The sequence below is a fragment of the Carcharhinus amblyrhynchos genome, chromosome 12 (assembly GCF_965287045.1).
Source record: "Carcharhinus amblyrhynchos chromosome 12, sCarAmb.v2.hapA, whole genome shotgun sequence".
Taxonomy (NCBI): Eukaryota; Metazoa; Chordata; class Chondrichthyes; order Carcharhiniformes; family Carcharhinidae; genus Carcharhinus; species Carcharhinus amblyrhynchos.
The window spans coordinates 20,861,507-20,888,074 of NC_137335.1; the positions used below are offsets into that span (position 1 = coordinate 20,861,507).

The 26,568-nt window shown below is 43.8% G+C and overlaps 1 long non-coding RNA gene across 1 annotated transcript in view; it reads right to left on the reverse strand.

Annotated features, from left to right (window-relative positions):
- Positions 1-13,930: 13,930 nt before the first annotated feature.
- Positions 13,931-26,568, reverse strand: part of LOC145350562 (uncharacterized) — a 34,543-nt gene continuing 21,905 nt past the window's right edge. The window contains exon 3 of the long non-coding RNA XR_013888223.1: positions 13,931-14,715. This is a non-coding gene — a long non-coding RNA (uncharacterized LOC145350562). The remainder of the gene's footprint in view (positions 14,716-26,568) is intronic.

Consider the following 26,568-nt stretch of genomic DNA (forward strand, 5'->3'; position numbering starts at 1 on the left):
AATCACAATACCAGTGTGAGAACCTCTCCGGCTACGTCGACAGCATCCTGAAACCCTTGTACAACGAACCCCCAGCTTTTGTCGCGACACTACGGACCTCCTACAAAAACCTAGCACACATGGAGCACTCGAACCAGGGGCACTCCTCATCACAATAGATGTCTTGGAGCTTTACACCATCATCCCTGGCAAATGGAATTTAATGTTGGCAAGTGCGAGGTGGTCCACTTTGGTAGGAATAATGGTAGGAAGGATTATTACTTATGTAGCGAAAAACTGCAGCAGGTGACGGTGCAGAGGGACCTCGGGGTCCTTGTGCATGAGTCGCAAAAATCCAGCTTGCAGGTGCAGCAGGTGGTCAGGAAGGCGAATGGGATGCTGGCCTTCATAGCGAGGGGGATTGAATATAAAAGTAGGGAGGTCTTGCTGCGGCTATATAGGGCATTGGTGAGGCCACAGCTGGAGTACTGTGTGCAGTTTTGGGCGCTGCACTTATGCAAGGATATTTTGGCCTTGGAGGGAGTGCAGAAGAGGTTTACTAGGCTGATGCTGGAGTTGAGGGGGTTGGGCTATGAGGAGAGGCTGAATAAACTAGGATTGTACTCGTTAGAGTTTAGAAGAATGAGGGGAGATCTCATTGAGACATATAAGATGATGAATGGGATGGATAGGATAGAGGTGGAGAGACTCTTCCCGCTCAGAAAGGACAGTAGGACTAGGGGGCACAGCCTCAAGATAAAGGGGGGGTGGTTTAGAACGGAGTTGAGGAAGAACTTCTTCACTCAAAGGGTGGTGAATCTCTGGAATTCTCTGCCCGTTGAAGTGGTGGAGGCTGCCTCGCTAAATATTTTTAAGACGCGGGTTGATGGGTTTTTGATAAGAGAGGGGATTAAGGGTTATGGGGAGAGGGCGGGAATGTGGAACTGAGCCACGACAGATCAGCCATGATCTTATTGAATGGCGGGGCAGGCTCGAAGGGCTAGTTGGCCTACTCCTGCTCCTATTTCTTATGTTCTTATGTTCTTATCCCCCACGATGATGGCATTGCTGCAACTGCCTCAGTACTCAACGCCGACAACTGCCAGTTTCCAGATACAATTTTACAATTCATCCACTTCATCCTGGACCACAATGTCTTCACTTTCAACAACCAGTTCTTCATCAAGACACACAGAATAGCCATGGGGATCAAATTCACACCTCAATATGCCAACATCTTCATGCGCAGGTTCAAACAAGAACTCTTCACCGCACAGGACCTTCAAGCGGTGCTATATACTTGATATATCGATGACTTTTCTTCCTTTGGACTCATGGTGAACAATCACTGAAACAACTATGTGTCAACATCAACAAGTTCCATCCCGTCAGACTCACCATGGACTACCCTCTGGAATCGGTTACATTCCTGGACACATGCACCTCCATGAAGGACGGTCACCACAGCACCTCACTGTACCGCAAGCCCTCAGATAACCTCATGAGGCTCCACTTCTCCAGCTTCCATTCTAAACACTTTAAAAAAGCTATCCCCTACCGACAAGCCGTCCGTATACACAGGATCTGCTCAGTTGGGGAGGATTGCAACAGACACCTCCAAATGCTGAAAGATATCCTCATAAGAACAGGATATGACGCTTGACTCATCGATCGACAGTTCTGACGCTCCACAGCCAAAAACCGCACCAACCTCCTCAGAAGACAAACACGGTGGACAGAGTATCCTTCGTCGTCCAGTACTTCCCCAGGCTATGACATCTTCTCCACAGCCTTCAACATGTCATTGATGAAGATGAACATCTCGCCAAGGCCATCCCCACATCCCTTCAAACAACCTTTGCCTTCAAACAACTGCACAACCTCAAGCAGACCATTGTCTGCAGCAAACTACCCAGCCTTCAGGAGAACAGTGACCACAACACTGCACAACCCTACCACAGCAACCTCTGCAAGACATGTCGGATCATTGACACGGATGCCATCATCTCACGTGAGAACACCATCCACCAGGTACACGGTACATATCTTGCAACTCAGCCAATGTTGTCTACCTGATACGCTGCAGGAAAGGATGTCCCGAGGCATGGTACATTGGGGAGACCATGCAGATGCTACAACAACGGATGAGTGAACACCTCTCGACAATCACCAGGCAAGACTGTTTATTTCCTGTTGGTGAGTACTTCAGCGGTCATTGGCATTCAGTCTCTGATCTTCGGGTAAGCGCTCTCCAAGGCAGCCTTCATGACACACAACAGCTCAGAGTCACTGAGCAGAAACTTTTAACCAAGTTCTGCACACATGAGGATGGACTCAACTGGGATCTTGGGTTCATGTCACACTATCTGTAACCCCCACAACTTGACTGGACTTGCAAAATCTCACTAACTTTCCTGTCTGGAAATAATACACATCTTTTTAACCTATACTTAACGCTTTCTCCACTCACATTGTCTGTACCTTTAAGACTTGATTAGCTGTAAAGACTTGCATTCCAACCAATATTCATGTAAATTGAGTTTATATCTTTATATGCCTTGTTTGTGAATGAACTTCCATCTACCTGATGAAGGAACAGCCAGTTCCAAAAGCTAGTGGAGTTTGCTACAAATTTGGACTTTAACCTGGTGTTGCGAGACTTCTTATTGTGGGCAATGTCACCATCTTCTGCCTGAATCCAGTCAGTGCACCAATGAGCATCTGTGACCAGATCAAACTGGCCTGGAGAGCACTGAACCATGGCAATAGCAAGGACATGTTTTTTGGGAACAAAGCTGATTGATCTTTTGTTCCCTTCACTGTCAGGTGAGACATGCTGCGGCTGTATAGGGCATTGGTGAGGCCGCAGCTGGAGTACTGTGTGCAGTTTTGGGCGCCGCACTTACGCAAGGATATTTTGGCCTTGGAGGGAGTGCAGAGGAGGTTTACTAGGCTGATACCGGAGTTGAGGGGGTTGAGCTATGAGGAGAGGCTGAATAAACTAGGCTTGTACTCGTTAGAGTTTAGAAGAATGAGGGGAGATCTCATTGAGACATATAAGATGATGAATGGGGTGGATAGGATAGAGGTGGAGAGACTCTTCCCGCTCAGAAAGGACAGTAGGACTAGGGGGCACAGCCTCAAGATAAAGGGGGGGTGGTTTAGAACGGAGTTGAGGAAGAACTTCTTCACTCAAAGGGTGGTGAATCTCTGGAATTCTCTGCCCGTTGAAGTGGTGGAGGCTGCCTCGCTAAATATTTTTAAGACGCGAGTTGATGGGTTTTTGATAAGAGAGGGGATTAAGGGTTATGGGGAGAGGGCGGGAATGTGGAACTGAGCCACGACAGATCAGCCATGATCTTATTGAATGGCGGGGCAGGCTCGAAGGGCTAGATGGCCTACTCCTGCTCCTATTTCTTATGTTCTTATGTTCTTATATACCTGAAGGTGCTGGGGATATGGTTCGGAGGGGCTGGGCAACGTGGCAGAAACTGGAAGGAAATTGCAAGTATGGCAACACAAAATTGAACATGTGGGAGCAGGTAAGAATCCACTCATCAAACGTGAGCACTCGTGATGTTATTGTATGTAGCGCAGGTCTGGCCCTTTCCTCACTGTCCCACTGTTGCAGTCACCTGAGCCAACTTCCACTGTATCCTGAAATTGAAAATGGACCATGTTCGCAGAATGTGATAAATAAATCTCCATCTAAACAGCAAAAGTACCTACTCAATGATAGTCTCTTCCTGATGAGCACTTTTCTGTACAGCTGCATCAAGCTGTGTGCAGATGCTCAGTATGCAAACACCAAGTGTCACTACATACAGAGGATCTAGCTGTCCCCAGTGTCAAGAAGGATGGGTCCAAATGTCTTGCTGGGAACACTCTATCAGTTGGACAGTGCTGTACAACCAATCCCTGCTGGAGAAATTTATGCAGAAAAGCATCATTGTCCACAAGTCCATCAAGCAGTGGTCTGAACATAACATCCTAGGGGTCCCACTGCAAAAGGAGCTGGTGGATCCTGTGGGATGGTTCCCTGAGCAAAGTCATCTGGCAGAACTCCTCACCACCAGAACTTTCAAACAAGCACCAAGACCCAGCTTGGCTAGTGGTGAGACAGGCCCTCCCCATCAGATCCTTCCTGCACACCCCAAGTCTCACCTCATCCTCATTTTGCCCTTCAGGTGACTGTGCTGGGGAAGAGACAGTTGCCCACCTCCATGGAGAATGTGCCTTTGCAAAGAAGGTCTGAAGAGAGAGGAGGTGGTATTTGTCATGGTTCATCCTGAGCAGCTCCGTGCTCTATGGGCTGTTCCCAGGAACGTACACTGGAACAAATATCATCTGCCTCTGGAGAATCATCAACTCAGCTCTTTGGTCTGCCCAAAACTTGTTAGAACAAAGAACAAAAACAGCCCGGGAAACAGGCCCTTTGGCCCAACGAGCCCGGGCCACCATCCCTACACTACCAGTCCCCCTCTCCACCCACGACCCCTGTCTAATGTTTTATGGCCATCCAGATTGAGGGAAACTGATTTAGGGACAATTTATTCCTGCCAATCAGCCTAACAGCACATCTTTGGGGTGTGGGAGGAAACCGGAGAAAACCCACGCAAGCACCGGGAGAATGCGCAAACTCCCATAGACACCGGCCCAAATCCATGTGTCTGCACAGCAATCAGTGATAGTCACTGAGCTGTCGTCTTGCCCAGTATCTGGTCCAGTTTAGACACACACTATCGACATGAAGCACTAGGCCAATCTCGAACATTCAAGAGCAGCCCAAGTATGACACATCGCGTGTATGCCCCTCATTGGACACAAGGCGGACTGACTTAAAACCTGTGAATGAAAAGAAAAAAAAACATTATTATTATACCATACCCATTTACCTTACCAGGGATGCCCCAATGCTAATGACCCTTATTTAAAACAATCTCCTATATCCACCCATCTCCAACCCAGTCATGTGCCTGTCTAGGTTACTCTTAAAGGATTCTAGCGTGTTTGCCTCCACCACCTTAATTGGCAGAGCATTCCATACCCCCACTACCCTCTGTGTGAAAAACCTCCCTCTAATATCTGTGTTATACCTCTCCCCCCTCACCTTAAGTCCATGGCCCCTTGTCCTATGTGTCTCTATCATAGGAAATAGCTTACCTCTGTTTACTCTATCTATACCCTTCATAATCTTATTTACCTCTTTTAGATCCCCCTATACCTCTATTAGATTGTTGGTCTTCCAGTGCAAGAAGTTGTCCCCAAACAAGTGTTGCAGACTGACACATTCCAAGGTCTGGAACTGCGTGCCGAAGGATGTGCTTGGGACTGCTGCTGCAGAGGGACAATGGAGAAAGGTCACTGTCTCAGACAATTCAGCCATGATGAAGTGAGGGGCTGACAACTGTATAAAACCTCTTGGGCTGAATGTTTGAGCATTGAACATTGTAACTATTGACTGTACTTGTAAATGTAATGGGTAACATGCAATATCTGAAGTTGTTTTGCAATTTATCTAATATCCATGATAAATGATCATTTAATATACTTTTATACCTTTTACGAGTTTAGAATCTTTATCAGGAAAATATTCTTGCTGGCCATTGTTAAAATATCCTGGATCACTGTAGGTGCTGATATTTAAACCGATGGTGGTCATGATGTGGAGATGCCGGCATTGGACTGGGGTAAACACAGTAAGAAGTCTCACGACACCAGGTTAAAGTCCAACAGGTTTATTTGGTAGCAAAGCTAGTGGCTTTTGCTACCAAATAAATCTGTTGGGCTTTAACCTGGTGTTGTGAAACTTCTTATGATATTTAAACCTACAGGCTGATGCTGTAAGTCAGTGGTGATAGATTCTAGTGGTTAATTAGTTAATGATCGTAAGTCAGTAGTGATAGATCGTAGTGGTAAAGGAGTTAGTGATCGTAAGTCAGTAGTGATAGATTGTAGTGGTAAAGGAGTTAGTGATCGTAAGTCAGTAGTGATAGATCGTAGTGGTAAAGGAGTTAGTGATCGTAAGTCAGTAGTGATAGACAAAGATCCCATTGTGGGATCGTTGTGCAATAAGGATTTGCTAATTAAGTCAGGACAGCGGGAAACCAGGAGCAAGCAGAGGGCTGATGCCATCTGCTGTTCCCTGTGAGGTGTTCATATCAGATTAGCCAGGTTAATGCAGTACAAAAACTGACAAATTGATAGCTTCATTTCATCTCATGTTCCTTTGAAATACCAGATGCAAAATGCAAAATTATGTTGATCAATAGTCAAAGCAGGCAGGATGGCTGATCCCTGCACAGCAGAGATCTGAATGACAGCCTGCTGACACAGGAGATTGGGTAGATGTGCTGCTATCAAGCTACGGCTCATTAAGCTGTGGATTCAAAGTCCCAGCATATAGTACACTGAAGCTCAGACTGACACTTCAGTGCAGTACTAAGGGCCTGCTGACCTTTTAGAGGAGATGTTAAACTGAGGAGCAGTTTGTCCTCTTGGACAGATGTTTAAAAAAAACCCAAAGCTAAATACTGCAGTTGCTGGAAAAGTGAAGTGTTTTTAAACACCATGAAAGAAAACAAACTGGAGGCAGGTCCTACAATGTCATGCTGGGGGCTGGTTCATTCAGAGTCTTCCCCATCAGCAATCTCAGCTCTGAACTTGGGGCCAGGGGTTGTGCCATGGGGCACTGCGGGGCCACTGCCCTGGCATGACTCTCTCCCCTGGGACTGTACTTTCCATGTAAATATGTGCTAATGGAGTTCCTGACCTTAGGATCGTAGGATCCCTACAGTGCAGAAGAGGCCATTTGGCCCATCGGGTCTGCACCGACTCTCTGACAAAGTATCTTACCCAGGCCCTATCACCTGCCCTATCTCCATAAGCCTACACATTTACCATGGCCAATCCATCTAATTTACACATCTTTGGAGTGTGAGAGGAAATTGGAGCACCCAGAGGAAACCCACACTGACACGGGGGCAATATGCAAACACAAACAATCCCCAAAAATGGAATTGAATTCGGTCCCTGGAGCTGTGAGGCAATGTTGCCTTTAATAGTGGGAACCCCACTACATCATTGGTGGAGGGCAAGGGACAAGCTCAACGTAAATCTCTCTGGCATAAAAGCCAGAGTTCTCTGGAATTCTCCACCCCCTCTGGCTTTCCCAAATTCCACTCTCCTTCCTCCCACCATCCCCTTCAGATTCCCATTAAAACACTGACAGCAGAAAATGTAAAAGGCACTATTTTGAAACACAAACAGGGGAAGTCCTGGCCAACATTCATCCCTCAATCAACATTACAAAAACAGATTGTCTGCTCATTATCACATTGTTGTTTGTCAAGTTTTGCTGTGAGCAAACTGGCTTCCATATTTCTTACATTACAATATTGGATACACTTCAAAAGTATTTCATTGGTTATATCAGATGCTCATGAAAGGTGTTGTATAAATGCAACTTTCATTCTATTATTATTTGTATTTTAACAGATTTATTTATTTGAGTCACTATCTATATAGTTAGAAACAGAAGTATTGGCATCAAGAATTAAAATAAATTGTCTCTGAAATAACAATTTAATACTTCAACTCTCAGGGTGGGATTTCCCAGCTGTGTCTAAGACCAAATCCGAGGTCAATGCACCTTCGAGCGGTCTGTCAAGTTGTCCAACTGTTCATGATGATTCCTGTGCCATTCAGGACCGGAAAATTTACCTCTTGTTTTCTGCAGTGTGCTTAAACTAACATTCAGAGAGTCCTTGATATAGAACAGATATAAAAGGATTCTGATGAAGAGTCCCAGGGACTCAAAATGTTAATTCTGTTTCTCTCTCCGCAGAGAGAGGGCAAAACAGTGACAGATGGAATACAATGTGCGAAAAGGTGAGGCTACGCATCTTCACCCAGCAGAAGCAATTCTTCAGTTGCAAGCAATATAAACAACTTACATCAGTCAGTAAATCAAAGAGACAGGTTTAATAAAGAAACTTTATTACTCCAACACTTTGGGCCCCACCCTGGGCCATACAAGCTCCCCACAATTCCCATCTGCTTCATATTTATACTGGATCAGCTGGTCAGCTGACCTTCACAGCATGTTACCATTGGTTACATTATAACAGATTCAATGTTATCATTGCTGACATTCTAACAACACACTTTGACAGAGGCATAAACTATTTTCTATATAGGGAGAGAATTCAGAAATCAGAACGGAAAGGAACTTGGAGTCCTAGTTTAGGGTTCTCTTAAGGTTAACTTGCAGGTTGCCAGACAAATCCAAGAAAAATATTATGACAACACCAAGAAATCTTTATTACGATCATCGACCTGAAGAAGCATTTGACTCAATAAATCACGAGGCTTCACGGATTGTGCTCCAAAAAAATTTGGATGTGCAAGGAACTTCATCCCGATCCTGCAATTGCTTCATGTACTGACTGCAACTCTCTTGAATGGGAGATCTGAAATAGAAGCCTTCAAAATCTGTACTGAGGTCAAGTTAAGCTGTGCGGTAACCCCCATGTTATTTACAATCTACCTGACCAAGTCACCTCATCAACTGTCCTTCATTTACACATTCCGATCTCTTAATGGACGCTATTAGCACCATTCACAGCCTTTATCATCACAACATTTCCTTTGTCATTTTGTTTATGCTATTCCTATTGATTACAGCCTTCTAACCCTTGTTTCCCACCCCCACCCATACCTTCATAGCATAAACCTTGCCTGATTTTCCTTGTCTTCAGCTTTGAAGAAGAGTCATCCTGACTTGAAACGTTAGTTCCATTCTCTCTCCACAGATGCTGTCTGTGGTGATTGCAATTTGCTGAGATTTTCCAGCATTTTCTGTTCTTGTTATAAACTGTCCTCTGGTGCAAATATTAAATACCACCTGGGTGGAAAGCTCTTTAAACTCAGTCACCCATGTGCCAAAATTAAACTAACCATCACAGATATACATACCTACAATTGGCAGTTGACTGCAGTGCCATTGCCCACTCTGCACCGCAAGTCACCCTCAATCTCTTCAATTCTGTAATACAAGACAATCAACCTGGATTGACAGGATTGACAAAACCAAACTCATCTACACCCACATCTTGTCAGCCGAATATTCCACCTGCCATAAATGCTGAAGGAGAGATTCTGGAATACGTTAAACAATTCCCATACCTCGGAGGCCACCACTGATGAGGAGATCCAACACCAACTCAGCTGCAGCAGTTCAGCGTTCTACAAACTACAGCAGTGATCTTCTGACAACAAAGACCTTCCTAAGTCAACAGAGATCCTAAAGTTGTTGCCTGCTCCTGTACCGATTTGATTTGATTTGATTTATTATTGTCACATGTATTATCATACAGTGAAAAGTATTGTTTCTTGTGCACTATACAAATACAGCTACTAATCATAGGGAAGGTAAGGAGAGGGTGCAGAATGTAGTGTTACAGTCACAGCTAGGGTGTAGAGAAAGATCAGCTTACTGCAGTGAGACCTGGATGATGTACCATAGGAGCGTTAGAAAAATTCTATCAATAATGTCTTCATTGCATCCTCTGGATTCAGTGGAAGACCCTCAAACAAATTGCTAGTGTCCTTCTTGAAGGCAATTCTATAAGCATTCAGGCAAAACTGCTGTAGTAGCATGGGCACTGTGTCCAGAAGGCCAAAAAATATCTCCCCCACCAGGTCCTCTTTTCTCAACTCTCAAATACCAGTGTTCCAATGAACAAAGAGATCAAAGAAGACACTCGGAGGCACTCCTTCAAGAGTGGTGGAATTGACATTAATGACAGGGCCAGAGCCTGCTACCAATTGCTCAAAATGGCGACATCTTGTCCATCAAGCTGCCTCATTTTTTGAATCACCATATCTTTAAAATGGGACAGAGCAGTGGCAGAGAAGGAAAGAAAAGGAAGCACTCCGGATCCCACTACCTCAGGGAACATCCTGCCTCAGGTACCCAAACGTCTGTGGGTAAAGAATCAGCCAGTTCAGTCACCCAGAGCAGAAACTCGCCACCCTGAGCTGAATCGAGGAACAGCCGCTGATGACAAAATAGTCATTTCTGAATTCTTCTTTGATAACTGGCGGGTTTGATTTAGCAGCTTGTGTATGTCCTAAGTGGAGGTGGGTAAAGTTTAAGCTCCTATCTGAATTGGTTAATGTAAAACAGGTCAAACCAATTTTGGCTATCATTTGGACTTAGGCAAAGACTGAGTGATAAATTCCAGAGGAGGCAGTGAGGTGAAGAGGTTAAGAAATCGTCTGGGGCCCTTGAGCTTTTATATCCCAGTGGTCTCATTAACTTAGTAAAAAGTCTGACAACACCAGGTTTTAGTCCAACCGATTTATTTGATAATAGACTCACAAGCTTTCGGGGTTAGCCCCTTCGTCAGGTGAATGGAGAGTTCTGGCCTCAGACAGAGCCTATAAAGCACAAACAGTTTAGCGATTACTGATTAGAATGCGAATCCTTACACCTAACCTGCTGTTCATGACCTGAAGTGGCTGACAATGTGAGTGGAAGGAGCACTGATCACAGGTTATGGAGATGTGTATTGTCTCCAGACAGTACAGTAAGTGAGGTTTTGCAAACCCAGGCAAGTCACGGGGGTTACAGATATGGCGACATGAACCCAAGATCCCTGTTGAGACCGTCCTCATGTGTGCGGAACTTGGCTATCAGTCTCTGTTCAGCGACTCTGCGCTGTCGTGTGTCGTGAAGGCCGCCTTGGAGAATGCTTACCCGAAGGTCAGGGGCTGAATGCCCATGACCACTGAAGTGTTCGCCAACAGGAAGGGAACAGTCTTGCCTGGTGATTGTCGAGTGGAGTTCATTCATCGGTTGTCGTAGCGTCTGCATGGTGTCCCCAATGTACCATGCTTCGGGACATCCTTTCCTGCAACGTATCAGGTAGACAATGTTGGCCGAGTTGCAAGAGTATTTACCATGTACCTGGTGGATGGTATTCTCACGTGTGATGTACCCAGCCTTTAGGAGAACGTGGACCACAACACCACACAACCCTGCCACAGCAACCTCTGCAAGACATGCCGGATCATCGACATGGATACCATCATCACACGTGAGAACACCATCCACCAGGTACATGGTAAATACTCTTGCAACTCGGCCAACATTGTCTACCTGATACGTTGCAAGAAAGGATGTCCCGAAGCATGGTACATTGGGGAGACCATGCAGACACTACGACAACGGATGAATGAACATCGCTCGACAATCACCAGGCAAGACTGTCCCCTTACTGTTGGCGAACACTTCAGTGGTCACGGGCATTCAGCCCCTGACCTTCGGGTAAGCATTCTCCAAGGCGGCCTTCACGACACACGACAGCGCAGAGTTGCTGAGCAGAGACTGATAGCCAAGTTCCGCACACATGAGGACGGTCTCAACAGGGATCTTGGGTTCATGTCGCACTATCTGTAACCCCCGTGACTTGCCTGGGTTTGCAAAACCTCACTTACTGTACTGTCTGGAGACAATACACATCTCTTTAAACTGTGATCAGTGCTCCTTCCACTCACATTGTCAGCCACTTCAGGTCTTGAACAGCAGGTTAGGTGTAAAGATTCGCATTTTAATCAGTAATCTCTAAACTGTCTGTGCTTTATATGCTCTGTCTGAGGCCAGAACTCTCCATTCACCTGACGAAGGGACTAACCCGAAAGCTTGTGAGTCTATTATCAAATAAATCGGTTGGACTAAAACCTGGTGTTACATAAGAACATAAGAACATAAGAAATAGGAGCAGGAGTAGGTCATCTGGCCCCTCGAGCCTGCCCCGCCATTCAATAAGATCGTGGCTGATCTGTCGTGGCTCAGTTCCACATTCCCGCCCTCTCCCCATAACCCTTAATCCCCTCTCTTATCAAAAACCCATCAACCCGCGTCTTAAAAATATTTAGCGAGGCAGCCTCCACCACTTCAACAGGCAGAGAATTCCAGAGATTCACCACCTTGTCACTTTTTACTGTGTTTACGCCAGTCCAACGCCGGCATACCCACATCCTCATTAACTTAGTCAGGATTTGAATCTCTAGAGGCCCATAAACTGGGTTAACCTTTTAAAATCATAATTTAATGTCTCCCGATTTTCTTGAACACCAATTAAACCTATCAGAAAGGATTCTTGCTGGAATTCCTGCACAGATGAATGACAGTCACCCCAAGCTGGAATTGAACCCAGGACCCTGCTACTGTGAGGCAGCAGTGCCACAATGTCGCCCCAATGTATACAGCCTGTTATATTCAAGAAAGGATAGAACTGGAGCCAATCTTCACACACTTTTATAATCCTCTTGATTATCCACAGGCTGAAGCTGGGTTTGTTGGGTTAAGAGGCATATGCTTGTAAAGCATTGCTCTGCAGATGAACATAAAAGATTGGCTCCAGTTCTTTCCGTTCTTGAATATAACAGGCTGTATATAATGTATGTAAATCACGCTGACCAGGCCCTACTAGACGCAGGACAGGCTCCGTGATTCAGGGACCCGACATTGGGAAGGAGAACGTGCTGCTTAAAGGAAATTTCTGGAAGAAGGAACAAATATGTGGGTATATATTTCAAATATTGACCTTTTGATCACTGAGGACATTATTGTCTTGGTTTATGAACTTGTCATTCTCCTTTCTCCTCCTGTCTTGCTATCCTAGCATATACCAGTTTATGAACTTTATATCACAGTTTAGAAGACTGTCAAAAATGATTAGATTTAGCTGGGATCCAGGTCCTATGAAATCTTCCAATGACTAAACCTGTATAAATAGACTTCAGTGAGGGTGAGATTTGTTTTCCTTTTCACCCTTTCATTTTTGGCTGGCTCCTGGATAATCGTAGACTGTAGTAACAGGTTTGTGAATAGCTTAATGTTTTGGGTGCCGAGAGGAGGGGTTGGCACAAAGCCGGGGGCTTCTCGTGTCTGTTCAGATTTATAATGATCCAATGAGTGTTTAGTGCATAACTCTTTGTAGGCATACTGACATAAACTAACCACAACTTTTAATCTGCCTATGTTTTACCTAAACCCTGAAGATCCTGCCCATTTCTTTAACAGAGTGGTTCTCTAATATTTTATATTATCTGGTTGATCAAGAATCATTACTGAAACTTAACCAGCCGATGGCAGCTTTAGATGCTATTAGTCATTGTGATTGTCTCTGGCTTTGGCTAGCTGCCTGTGTTTTGTTTCCTTTTCCTTCACCTTCCACACTCCGCCTCCCATCCTGCTCTCACTTACTGTGACCTGGGACCCTCACTTATCCTGAGCCTCTGGGAAGTGTATTGCCAACAGCTGTCACCGCTCCCTCATGGTACTAATGGCAATGTGGAGCTACCAGTCTCACAGAATCCTAGAACCCCTACAATGCAGAAGAGACCATTCAGTCCATCGTGTCTGCACCGACTGTCTGACAGAGAACCTTATCCAGGCCCTCTCCCTGCCTTATCCCTCTAACCCCACACATTTACCATGGCTAATCCACCTAACCTACAAATCTTGGAACACTAAGGGACAATTTATTATTGCCAATCCACCTAACCTGCACATTTTTGGAGTGTGGGAGGAAACTGGAGCACCCGGTGGAAAGCCACGGGGAGAATGTGCAAACTCCACACAGGCAGTCATCCCAGGCCAGGATTGAACCTGGGTTCCTGGCACTGTGAGACAACGTTGTGCCACTGAGCCGCCTCTGATTAGCCAGCAACTCTTGACAGGAGGAACCTCCGCCACCGGGGTTCTGAATCCAGAGGAAGACCCCCATTGGCCCTCTTAACTGTAGCCAACATCTAGCACACTTTCAGACAGAGAGTTCTAGACCTCACCATTCTCCAGGTGAAAGAATTCCCCCCAACTTCCATCTAATCTTTTTTACTAGTTACATTAAATTGATGCCCTCCTCTCAGTGACCCTCTCTGCTGATGGGAATATATTGTTCCTAATCATGCTGTCAAATTTTCTATCTCCACTCAACCTCCAAGAATCCCAATCTTAACTCATTCCTAAAAACCTCCAAAACCTTCGGAAATTTTTCTGTACCCCATCTCATGCATTCACGTCCTCCCTGGAACAAAATTATTAATTATTTCAAAGAGATGTACTGCAGATGCTGGAAATCGGAAATTAAAACAGATCTGGCAGCTTCTGTGGAGAGAAATCAAGTTGATGTTTTGGATCTAAATGACCTTTCTGCAGAACTGAACATATTTTATTAGATATTATTTATTTATGTTCAATACATATGTGTATGTATAAGTTTATAGATACAGTTAAAAATTCAGATGGCAAAATACAAAGTAAAATATTGAATGGACAAATTGATTTTTTTTGCAAAAATATATTGATTGACTATCTGAAAGAACATTACAAAATTCCCAAAAAGGCCACCACACAAAATGCAATAATAATCAGGTTCTCTACAAAGATCATGGTCGGAATTCTCTGGCTAGTGGGATCTTCTGTTCCTGCCAATGCCGCACCCCTCCACAGATTTCCCGATGGCATGGGGTGCAGCCAATAGGAAATCCAGAAGATCCTGCCACCAGCGAAACTCCCACCGCAGGAAACACACTAGGGGGAGACCAGAGAACTTACAGAGAGGGTGGGATTCCGGGTGCGCAGGAAGGATCTGATGGGGAGGGCCTTTCTCACCACCAGCCAAGCTGGGCCTTGGTACTTGTTTGGTGATGAAGTTAACTCACCTAAATTGAAAAGGTTTAGGAGAACAAATAAAATCTTCAGTATTAAATATAACAGTAATGGGAACTCACCATTTAGAAATAGTGGGACCAGGAAAAGATATGCAAGGAGAAAACAACTATATAAGGAGGCACAGGTACTTTTAAAACAGATAACGTAGACCTCACTAGAAAGATATTGGGTGGGATTTTCCAGCTGCATTTGCCCCGAGACTGGAAAATCCTGCCCTAGGTCAAAAGGCCTTTGCATGATCCGCCCATTATGATTCCCGTGGTTGGCAGGATAGGAAATTTCTGCCCAAAGGGTAGACTGGATCAAATTAAACACTCAAGGAAGATGAAGAATTGAAAGATTATTTTGAGTATAATCTATGCCAAATAGTAAAGTGGGTATAGGTAAACTTACTCAAGGTGTAAAGAGGGCCAACATGACTAGGATCTGGCCATGATAGAATCTCCACCTGCTTGCATGGGATGAAAAGTTCCATTTGATGTGATCTGACCACATTCCAATCTGGAATAGGTGTGGGGTGGTACATTAGCTGAGGAATTCATGGAAAAGCGTAGCCTGGGGACATGAAGCAGCAAGAAGTAAAAAAAACACAGTCGAACCAGGTAGAAAAGTAAAATGTAATACTCATGTTAATGCTCCTTCGCTGAGTCATGCTGGATGCAGTTTTGAGGTTTGAATTGAGGACTTGCCTTTGACCAAGGAGGGGACTTCAAAGAAACTTAAATAGCTGGCCAACCCAGAAGAATTGTAACTCAAGCAATAGTTAGGAAAGGGAGAAGTCGAATGCATATAACTCACTTCACCCCACAAGAACGGGGGTTTCTGGCAACAGTTAAACTGGGTTCACTATGCTGCTGTTTCAGGGTATCAAAACAAGGTGAGGCAATCTGTTCAGCCAAGTCAACTGTTAAAGTGAGGTCAAACAAACCTTGCAAACAATGGATAGATTTTAATCTACTCAGCAGATTTGCTATCTAATGCTGTTAACGTATCAGCTATCTAAATGTTAATTCTAAATAGGCCTTACCAGTTTCTGTCAACACCAGATACAATCTCAACTGTAAATCTATAATCAGGAGCTGCTTAGCAAGGAATTACTTTGACATAACTAACTTTTCTTTATTTGCTTCTGGGATATGGGGATTGTTGGCAAGATCAATACTTCTTGTCCATCCCTAATAACTGTGATTAAACCTTTGCTATTTTCACTTTGTTCATTAACCCTGTCCTCTACTTGCCTGCTTACTTCAAGTTAAATATCACTAACTTACTCTTTCGCCTCTTGCTCTTATTCTCTCCCTTTCCTTCTCTTTCCATTCTCTACCTCCACCTCTCAACCTTTTTTTATTCATTTGTGGGACCTGGGTGTTGCTGGCTGGCCAGCATTTCTTGCCCATCCCTAGATGCCCTTGTTCAGAGGGAAGTTGAGAGTCAACCACATTGCTATGGCTCTGGAATCACATGTAAGCCTGACCAGATAAGGGCAGCAGATTCCCTTCTCGAAAAGACATTAGTGAACCGGATGAGATTTTCCGACAATTGTTTCATAATATTCTATATGGAATTCAAATTCCACCATCTGCCGTGGTGAGATTTGATTCCGGATCCCCAGAACATTAGCTGAGTTTCTGGATTAATAGTCTAGCGGTAATGCCACTTGACCATTGCCTCCTCTTTCCGTCACTTTTCATTTTATTGGGCTAGGAAGAATGAGGCCAAGGCCATTGGGATGTACCTGGGCTATGTGAGCAAGAAGGAGGAGGTGGTAGGTGCTCTAAGAAATTCAGGGTAGACAGATGGGTAGTTGTGCTGAGATAACTTCAGGTTTAATGGCAAACAGAAAAGCTACCATTTTCTTGGGCTGAAATGGCTCAAAACTGGGTGATCTCAAAGGGTGGCACAGTGGCACAGTGGTTAGCACTGTTGCCACAGCACCAGGGAGTCGGGTTTGACTTCGGCCTTGGGTCACTATCTGTGTGGAGTTTGCACTTTCTCCCCGTGTCTGTGTGGGTTTCCTCTGGGTGCTCTGGTTTTCTCCCATAGTCCAAAGATGTGCAGGTTCGGTTGATTGGCCATGTTAAATTGACCATAGTGTCAGGGGGATTAGCAGGGTAAATATGAGGAGTTACGGGAATAGGGCCGTGGGTGAGGTTGTGGTTGGTGCAGACTTGATGGGCTGAATGGCCTCCTTCTGCACTGTAGGGTTTCTATGGATCAAAGCTGAAGAGCTATTGAAAGTGGCATGGCAAATCTGCCATTCCTGCACCTATAGAGACACATGAAGCAGACAGGACATATGCTTACATCTGTTTCTGTAGCCAGTTATTCCTGGAACAGATCACCAGAGGGCTTGAGGGACATCACAGCTAACCAGAAGACTCCACCGCTCAGGTGTATCAGAAGGCATATCGTACCTTTCAGCACAGAGGAGGGATACAGCCTGTTATATATCTGTCCTTTTTGGCTCATCGCAGAGCCTTGCTGAATTAATATATACAAGGAAGTGATGCAATGCGATGTAGAGCAGGCAACAGAAACGGCAGGTATAAGAGAGAATACACCACAATAAAGTTACGTTCGTTTATTGGGTGTGCCTGAGTGTCATTCCCCACATACACAACATACTACTCTGCACACAAGACCGCCACACATGGATGATAGAATGTCTGTAGCAAGGACACGGATTTTTATGGATGACCTTTCTATGGCTTAGTTACTATCTCTCTTACCGGTTAAATGTCCAGTTGGAGCAAGACTCAAGACAATACCTCAAACCAACTTCAAAAATTCTTTGGTACAATTTAAGGCGACAATTTAAGGTCCAAAGATGTGCAGGTTAGGTGGATAGGCCATGTTAAATTGTCCCTTAGCGTCCAATGATGTGCTGGTTAGGTGGATTGATCATGTTAAATTGTCCCTTAGTGTCCAAAGATGTATGATTTACATGGATTAGTCATGATAAATGTTTGGGATTACTGGGATAAGACAGCGGTGTGGGACTGGTTGAGATGCTTTTTTAGAAAGACGGTGCAGACTCGATGGGCCACATGTCTTCCTCTGCACTGTACGGATTCTATGACATCCCTGATCATCAGTTTAGGATCAATAGTTTTGTTTAAAATAAAAATCAGATGATTGAATTTCTCAGTTTCCGCCTGCTTGCTTGTTCCTCGGTGTTACTTACTAACGTTCTGCAGGTTAATTTACTTTTAATTAATTGGAATGCCTGATGGACAATTTAACAAGAAAATCCTTTGGGTTCATTCTAACCTGGAACAGAGTTCAGGAAAGTTGGAGGGTTCAGCAAGTGTAAAACACACTGCTGCCTGTCTGGATTTCAGGCCTGGCATATTTTAATTCCCAGGCCTTGTTTAAATGTCACAGGTACGCCTCCTCCCTGCAAAGGACAGGATGAGGCCAGACAGCAGCAGGCAACCGCTAAAAGTCATACTGTTGTGAGAAACACAGCTCACAGTTAAACAATTTAGTCAAGTCAAGTTCTGAAGGAGCAAGATTTTATTTGACGTTCTTGCAAGACCGGGTGTCTAGCGAAATAGGCACACCTCACATAGATTTACAGCACATTTTATACCTTTTTTACAAGCATTGTGATGGCTTTGCAATGTGATGTTCTCTCCTAATTGGTGGTCCCTGTCCCATCTATGTGTTGACATTCTCCTATTGGCTCGAGGTGCCCTAAGTTCCTATCCCATCTAACAATGTCTCCTGTTATCACAAGAGTGCATTAGCAAACTCATCCATCTTATCCAATACTGTTACATGTCCAGTTCAGATTGGCAGTAATCAATCCTTTGCCAACTTAATCACTGCTGTCCCGACTATCTCAGTGACCCCTTCCCCCTTTTATGCTTAGTTGTATAAACAACACATCTTGCAGACCATTTGCTTTTTATAACGTGGGCCTCTTACATTCCTGCAGGATGTGGTGTATGCTTTGTGAGCAATAGGTAAAGATGTTGTTAACACATATATTTGTAGAGCATAGAGAAATAGCTTGAAGTTAAATAGATTGGATATAGTTAGGCATATTGATAACCCACTTTATGGAAACAACTGTGAGTTTAGTCACAAACATAGGACATAGGGTTCGATGCTGCTAACACAGCAATAATTAGGGATAATAAAAAGACTGCCTGTAATGTAGAGATAACATCAGAGATGTGATGTGCAGTGAAGCATACACCACATCCTGCAGGAATGTAAGAGGCCCACGTTATAAAAAGCAAATGGTCTGCAAGATGTGTTGTTTATACAACTAAGCATAAAAGGGGGAAGGGGTCACTGAGATAGTCGGGACAGCAGTGATTAAGTTGGCAAAGGATTGATTACTGCCAATCTGAACTGGACATGTAACAGTATTGGATAAGATGGATGAGTTTGCTAATGCACTCTTGTGATAACAGGAGACATTGTTAGATGGGATAGGAACTTAGGGCACCTCGAGCCAATAGGAGAATGTCAACACATAGATGGGACAGGGACCACCAATTAGGAGAGAACATCACATTGCAAAGCCATCACAATGCTTGTAAAAAAGGTATAAAATGTGCTGTAAATCTATGTGAGGTGTGCCTATTTCGCTAGACACCCGGTCTTGCAAGAACGTCAAATAAAATCTTGCTCCTTCAGAACTTGACTTGACTAAATTGTTTAACTGTGAGCTGTGTTTCTCACAATTGGGGGCTCGTCCGGGATCCTAACATCCCTGGTAGGGGGGTTGCCGGTGACAACTGGGAAGACGCGTCCCGTTCCAAATTGAACGGTCCCAGGTGCTCATCGGTGGGCTTCTCTGCCACTGACTGTTAAGAATCCTAGGAAAGTTGTTCTGAACGAGTAAGTGGGATACGATAGGCACCGTCGTGTGGTCGGGCAACGCTGTGCACGGACCAAGGTAAGAAAAGTGACTTTTAAGTATTGCCTTGGCGACCGGGTCGTGGTCGGTAAACCATGGAAAAATGGGGGTAGTTGGAAGAAGTCCCCCGGGAAAGGTGTCAGGATTGGGGCCCCAGGGAACATCCCTCCAGAAAGTCCGTTGGGAAGGATGTTGGAAGGTTTGAGCACTAGTAGCTGTACTAGGGATAAAAACAAGACGACAATGAGAGGATATTGTTGTCTTGTTTGGGTGAAAGAAGCAATCCGGAGTCCGTCTGTCTTCTGGCCAAAGTACGGATCGGAGGAGGATTGGGTTTGTCATATTCTTAATGAATATGTGAGATAGAAGCAGCCGGTGTCCCAGAAAGGAATTGACTATGCAAGTTGCTGGATAATGTTAATTTCGGGGCTGCGGGGGAGGTTATGTGATGAGGGAGCAGAAAGAGTAGAGAGAAGTATGTCAGTGGAACTGGGAACCCTGACATAGGCTTTTACTGAGGTGCGGGGTGAATGCTAATAGCGGTTATGTATTTGGAATTGTGCATGACTATATGACTGTTTGAGAGAGAAGGGGATTTGTCACGGCATGGGGCACCCAAATCAAACAGGTCAAATTTATTAGAGGCCAGTGAGCTCCCACCAGTAAAGGGTTAAAAAAAAAGACAAGCAGGCTGACTCTGTATGGTACAGAGAGAGAGAGAGAGAGAGAGAGGGTGTAACTGTGTAATTGAGACCCTCATGTGATGTAATAGGTATAGCCAATCAAAGTGAATTGCTTTAAGTTTACTAAATTATGTAGGGATCGGACAGAGATTTGAATTCTGCCAAGTGGGAAAGGTGGCATTACATTGCATCTTAAAGTTGTGAGGAGAGTTAACCAGTTAGGCAAACAGTAGATTTGATTTTGTACTTGCCTGTGTTGGTTACAAAGGCAGAGCTGTAGAAATAATTAAACATGTAGATTGCACATTAGAATGCTTTCAGTATTTCTTCGTGCATCTGTGTTCCAAGTGATGTTTTGTTTTATTGTACCAGAATTGTAAGAATGTGCAAGGGTCTTGATTTAGTGAGGATATTTAAAGGTGATAAAAATAAATCTTATTTTGGATTTTCTGAATCAGGCTTTTGTTAAATAAACTGCTGTACTTTGACTCACAATTGGATTCAGAGGTATCTTTACCTACAAGAATTGGTGCTGAAACCTGGGATCTGTTTACGGGTCCGGTTGAATGGCCACAACCGGAGCTCCGGAATAGATTACCGAATTTAAGGGAGTGAATCAAAGTACAGTAGGTGCTCATCTGTGATGAAAGAGTGTGAGTGTGTGAGAGGTCTGAGCTGAGCACGTGCAGATAAGGAGGTGTCTGTCTTTACACCTAGCCTTAGACCAGTTGTTAAGAGGGGTAGCCCCCTATGCGAAGCTCAGAAGTTTGAAGTGAGTGTAAAGGCTAGAAAAGGATGCCTGGGATGTGATGTTCAGATGAGAGTAAGAAAGAATCTGTCTGAGAGATTGCCGGAGTAGAAGGGAAAGCCGGCTTAATAGTGTGAGCTTAAGGGTGTAAGCCCACGAGTGTAAGCGGTGGTACGGAGGGGACTGATCACCCCTGATAGGTATCACCGGACTGTGATAAGAGCGACCTAGGGGTGGGATCCATTTCACCCACTAGATCAACAATGGAAATGATTGGGAAAAAAAGGACGGAACTAAGATAATTGGAATTCTCTTAGTTTGAATTAATTAAACAGGTTTAAACTGGATTCATTGAACACATCTCAGTCTTGGGTAAAAAAAAAACTGGGCTGACGACAAGGAGAGAATTAAAACGTCAGAATCACAGATTAGAGAGTTAGAAAAAAGAAACCAAACAAAGAAAATAGCAGTATTGTTAATACATCAGTTAGCTGGACTAATTGAACAAGTAGTCACTTCCACTAAGAAGTGGAGTGGGGATAAAAAAAAAATTCAGAAAATAGAAGGGTGGAGTGAGAAGCCACTTGATGAATTGTTAAGAGAAGCACAGAAGGTATTTGTGAAGAGAGATAATGAGACAGAGAAACAGAAGGCAAAGATAATGGTAGCAACCGTAGATGAGATTGTGAGAAAGAGGGTAAATCCCCTAACTGAGGAAAGGACACGAGGGTATCAGTATGTTGAACGGAAGGTGCGCGGAAGTAGAAAAGGTGGGGCACTAAAAGGTGGGGTAACAAAAAAAAAACCCAAAAGGGGTGTTATCACTGTGGAATGGTTGGACATTTTAGAAGACAGTGCCCTGAATTACAAAGAGAAGAGAGGGTAGTGCCTCTCATGAGTATGGATGAAGATTAGGGAGGTCAGGGGTTCCTACCCCCGGGAATCCACCGGGAACCCTTGATAAATCTGCAGGTGGGTCCCCAACAAGAAGATGCGGTGTTTCTGGTGGATACGGGGGCCACTAGATCCTCTCTGAATTATATACCGAGAGGAATAAAGTTAATCGATAAAAAATTAATGGTATCAGGAGTGAAAGGGGAAGGTTTTACAGTCCCCATGTTTGAACCGATTATGCTTAAATATCAGACTGAGCGGATAGAGGGTCAACTCTTATACATACCAGCAGTTGGCAGTAATTTATTAGGCAGAGACTTAATAATTAAATTGGGTTTGGCAATTGGAGTAGAAAAGAACCAATTAACAGTAACCATTGGCAGTATTAACAGACGAACAGGAACAGCAAATAGACCCGATAGTCTGGGCAGGGGAGGAAAACCGAGGGGGATTAGACGTTCCTCCTCTGCAAATAAATTTAAAAAAAAAGGAGAGACGGTGTGTGTTAAGCAATACCCTATACCTTTGCAAGGGAAAAAAGGATTACAGCCAGTAATTGAAGGATTGGTTAGAGATGGACTGTTAGAACCCTGCATGTCCCCTTATAATACCCCTATATTGCCTGTAAAGAAGCCTGATGGAACGTACCGCCTGGTACAAGACCTAAGGGCCCTGAATCAGATAGTGCAGACACGACACCCCGTTGTCCCTAATCCTTATACTTTATTAAGCAAGATTCCTCCTGATCATGGATGGTTCAGTGTAGTAGACCTAAAAGATGCATTTTGGATATGCCCACTGGTGGAAGAAAGTCGAGACTTATTTGCTTTTGAGTGGGAAAATCCTATCACAGGACGGAAACAACAGTTCAGGTGGACAGTGCTCCCACAGGGGTTCACAGAGTCCCCAAATCTTTTCGGTCAAGTCTTAAAGCAGGCGTTAGAAAGATTTAAAAAGCCTGATGAAATCACGTTACTACAATATGTAGATGACCTACTAGTAACAGGAGGAGGAAAGGAAAAGGTAATAGAAACCACAAATAGCTTATTGAATTTTCTGGGACAACAGGGATTCAGGGTGTCAAAGAAAAAGCTGCAGTACATAGAGAAGGAAGTTAAATACCTTGGACACCTAATCAGTGAGGGAAGGAGAAGAATAGATCCAGAAAGAATACAAGGAATCCTAGATCTAAATATACTACGGACTAAAAAGGAACTTAGGAGGTTCTTGGGATTAGTAGGATACTGTAGATTGTGGATCGAAGGGTACGCACAGAAAACTAAACAACTATATTTGAAACTGTTAGAAGAAGAACCTAATGTTTTAGAGTGGACAGAGGATCTAAGCTGATAATAGAAACGAAACTCCCTTGGACTAAGTGCTTACCAATAGCGCTTTTGCGTATTTGTACACCTCCTCGAAAGGATTTGGGTTTATCCCCCTATGAAATGCTATTTGGACTGCCTTATATGGGGGCAGTCGGGGAGTTACCGGTTCCTGAAATGAATGATCAATTTGTAAAGAAATATATACTGGGCCTGTCCTCCTCGATATCTTCCCTTAGGAAACAAGGATTATTGTCGCAGACTCCAGCCCTCGACTTCACGGTACATACAATACGACCGGGAGATTGGGTCCTGGTAAAGTCATGGAAAGAAACTAAGCTGCAACTGGAATGGGAGGAACCATATCAAGCACTCCTAACAACTGAGACAGCAATCAGGACTGCTGAAAAGGGGTGGACACATCATACTAGAATCAAAAGGACTGGTAAAACCTCCAGATAATTCCGACACGTGGAAGGTCGAACCAACTGAAGAACCTTTAAAGCTGAAATTTAAAAGACTCTAAATAATCAATTTCTAGTAGCGGCGTGAGCGCGGGAAAGAAACTGTTTTGAATAAGTTCTCTCCTAAAAGGTAACGAGAAAGGGATAGAATGGAAGGGGTAACCTGGATAATGCTTTCCTTCCTCTTGTCTCAGAAAGTACTTACAAGTATGGGATATAATTTAGATAAATTAGAAAAGGAAAGGAAAAATACTATAAGCTCAATTACGATTCTGGATCTCCCTACAACACAGGTGGTAGAGACTGACCTATGTTTTTTGGTAGTATGTGGAGATCTGATGAGCCAGCGAAAATATTCGGTGGAATTCTTACAATTTTATGCTGATGGAAAGTATCCTTGGGGTAGACTTCCTTCCATAATATCCCTTCATCAGAAATATATGCAGTCCAGGTCAGAATGCTTAGATAAGAAATGCAATCCTATATATATATATATATATAACAATAAAAGGGACCAAATGGACCGGAAAAAAAAAGTAAACGGTCCAGTTCTAGATCCTAAGAACCTCTCCTGGTACTCCATAGCTGGTGGACCCTTCCTTACGGTTAACTGGACCAGAGACTACCAATTGCACCAGGCAGTATTTGGAATTAGGGTGAAGGAGGGAGGAAAAGATAGTAAATTGAAATGTTGTTTCCGAATCTATGTAGATAAAAATTTGAAAACACCCGACCAGAATGATAAGGTTCCCCAAAACGACCCAAGGGCAGTAAAAGTAGTAGAAATACACAACCTAAAACAAACCCTTGAAATAGAGACTGGGTATGAGGAAACCAATGCCTGGGTAGAATGGGTTAAATACACTGTAAAAAGCTTAAATAAAAGCAATTGCTATGCCTGTGCGTCTGGGAGGCCAGTGGCCCAAATAGTACCCTTCCCTCTGGGATGGAAACGCGACAGAAGAGGTGTGGAGTGCATGTTAGCCCTGTATCAAGAAAAGGAAGCATGGGGCAATCCGAACTGCACATCCCTATCCCTGATGTTCCCTCCCGTGGAAGCAAAGAACTTAAAAACTCCCCCTCAGTTTCTCACTGCTGTTGTGAATCACACTTCATGTGTGAACCGACAAGGGGCAGAGTTAACTCATAATATGGGGGAGTTAGAATCATGCTCAGAGATCAGGAGCATTACAGAGAACGGAATGGGAGGGAACTATTCATCATTGAAAATCCCCAGAGCAGATATATGGTGGTATTGTGGAGGAAGGGTACTGAGGCCAACTCTACCCCCCCAGTGGAAAGGTACATGTGCAATTGTCCAATTGGCTATACCATTTACCCTGGCATTTGAAGAATCGAAAAAGATAAGGAAAAATAAGAGATCAGTGATAGGAATTTCTTTTGATGAAAAGATATATCTAGATCCCATAGGAGTGCCTCGGGGAGTCCCAGATGAATTTAAAGCTCGAAATCAAATTACAGCTGGGTTTGAATCCTTGTTTTGGTGGGTGACAATAAATAAGAACGTAGATTGGATAAATTATATATATTATATACAACAGAGATTCATTAACTAAACCAGGGATGCTGTCAAGGGGTTGGCGGAACAACTAGACGCCACTAGTAGAATGGCGTGGGAAAATAGGATAGCCTTAGATATGACGTTAGCAGAAAAAGGAGGTGTATGTGTAATGTTGGGGGGAAAGTGTTGTACCTTTATCCCAAATAATACGGCTCCTGATGGCTCTATAACCCGAGCCTTACGAGGACTAACAACCTTAGCAGAGGAAATAGCAGAAAACTCTGGGGTAAACAACGTATTCACTGTCTGGTTAGAATCCTGGTTTGGAAAATGGAAAGGAATGGTGGTGTCAGTACTAACTTCCTTAATAATAATGGCAAGGATATTGATAACCGTGGGATGTTGCATAATCCCCTGTGTAAGGGGACTGGTCCAAAGGCTTATTGAAACAACACTAACAAAGAAAATGTCTACGGTACATCATGGAGAGAGAATGAATTTATTGAAAATTGGAAATGAACTGGATGATGAAGTAAATAAAATAGCAGAACAAATGCTCCAGGAATTTGAAATGTGAGGATGGATGGATGTGTCAACAACAAATTAAAAAGAAAAGGGGGGAATTGTGAGCAATAGGTAAAGATGTTGTTAACACATATATTTGTAGAGCATAGAGAAATAGCTTGAAGTTAAATAGATTGGATATAGTTAGGCATATTGATAACCCACTTTATGGAAACAACTGTGAGTTTAGTCACAAACATAGGACATAGGGTTCGATGCTGCTAACACAGCAATAATTAGGGATAATAAAAAGACTGCCTGTAATGTAGAGATAACATCAGAGATGTGATGTGCAGTGAAGCATACACCACATCCTGCAGGAATGTAAGAGGCCCACGTTATAAAAAGCAAATGGTCTGCAAGATGTGTTGTTTATACAACTAAGCATAAAAGGGGGAAGGGGTCACTGAGATAGTCGGGACAGCAGTGATTAAGTTGGCAAAGGATTGATTACTGCCAATCTGAACTGGACATGTAACAGTATTGGATAAGATGGATGAGTTTGCTAATGCACTCTTGTGATAACAGGAGACATTGTTAGATGGGATAGGAACTTAGGGCACCTCGAGCCAATAGGAGAATGTCAACACATAGATGGGACAGGGACCACCAATTAGGAGAGAACATCACATTGCAAAGCCATCACAATGCTTGTAAAAAAGGTATAAAATGTGCTGTAAATCTATGTGAGGTGTGCCTATTTCGCTAGACACCCGGTCTTGCAAGAACGTCAAATAAAATCTTGCTCCTTCAGAACTTGACTTGACTAA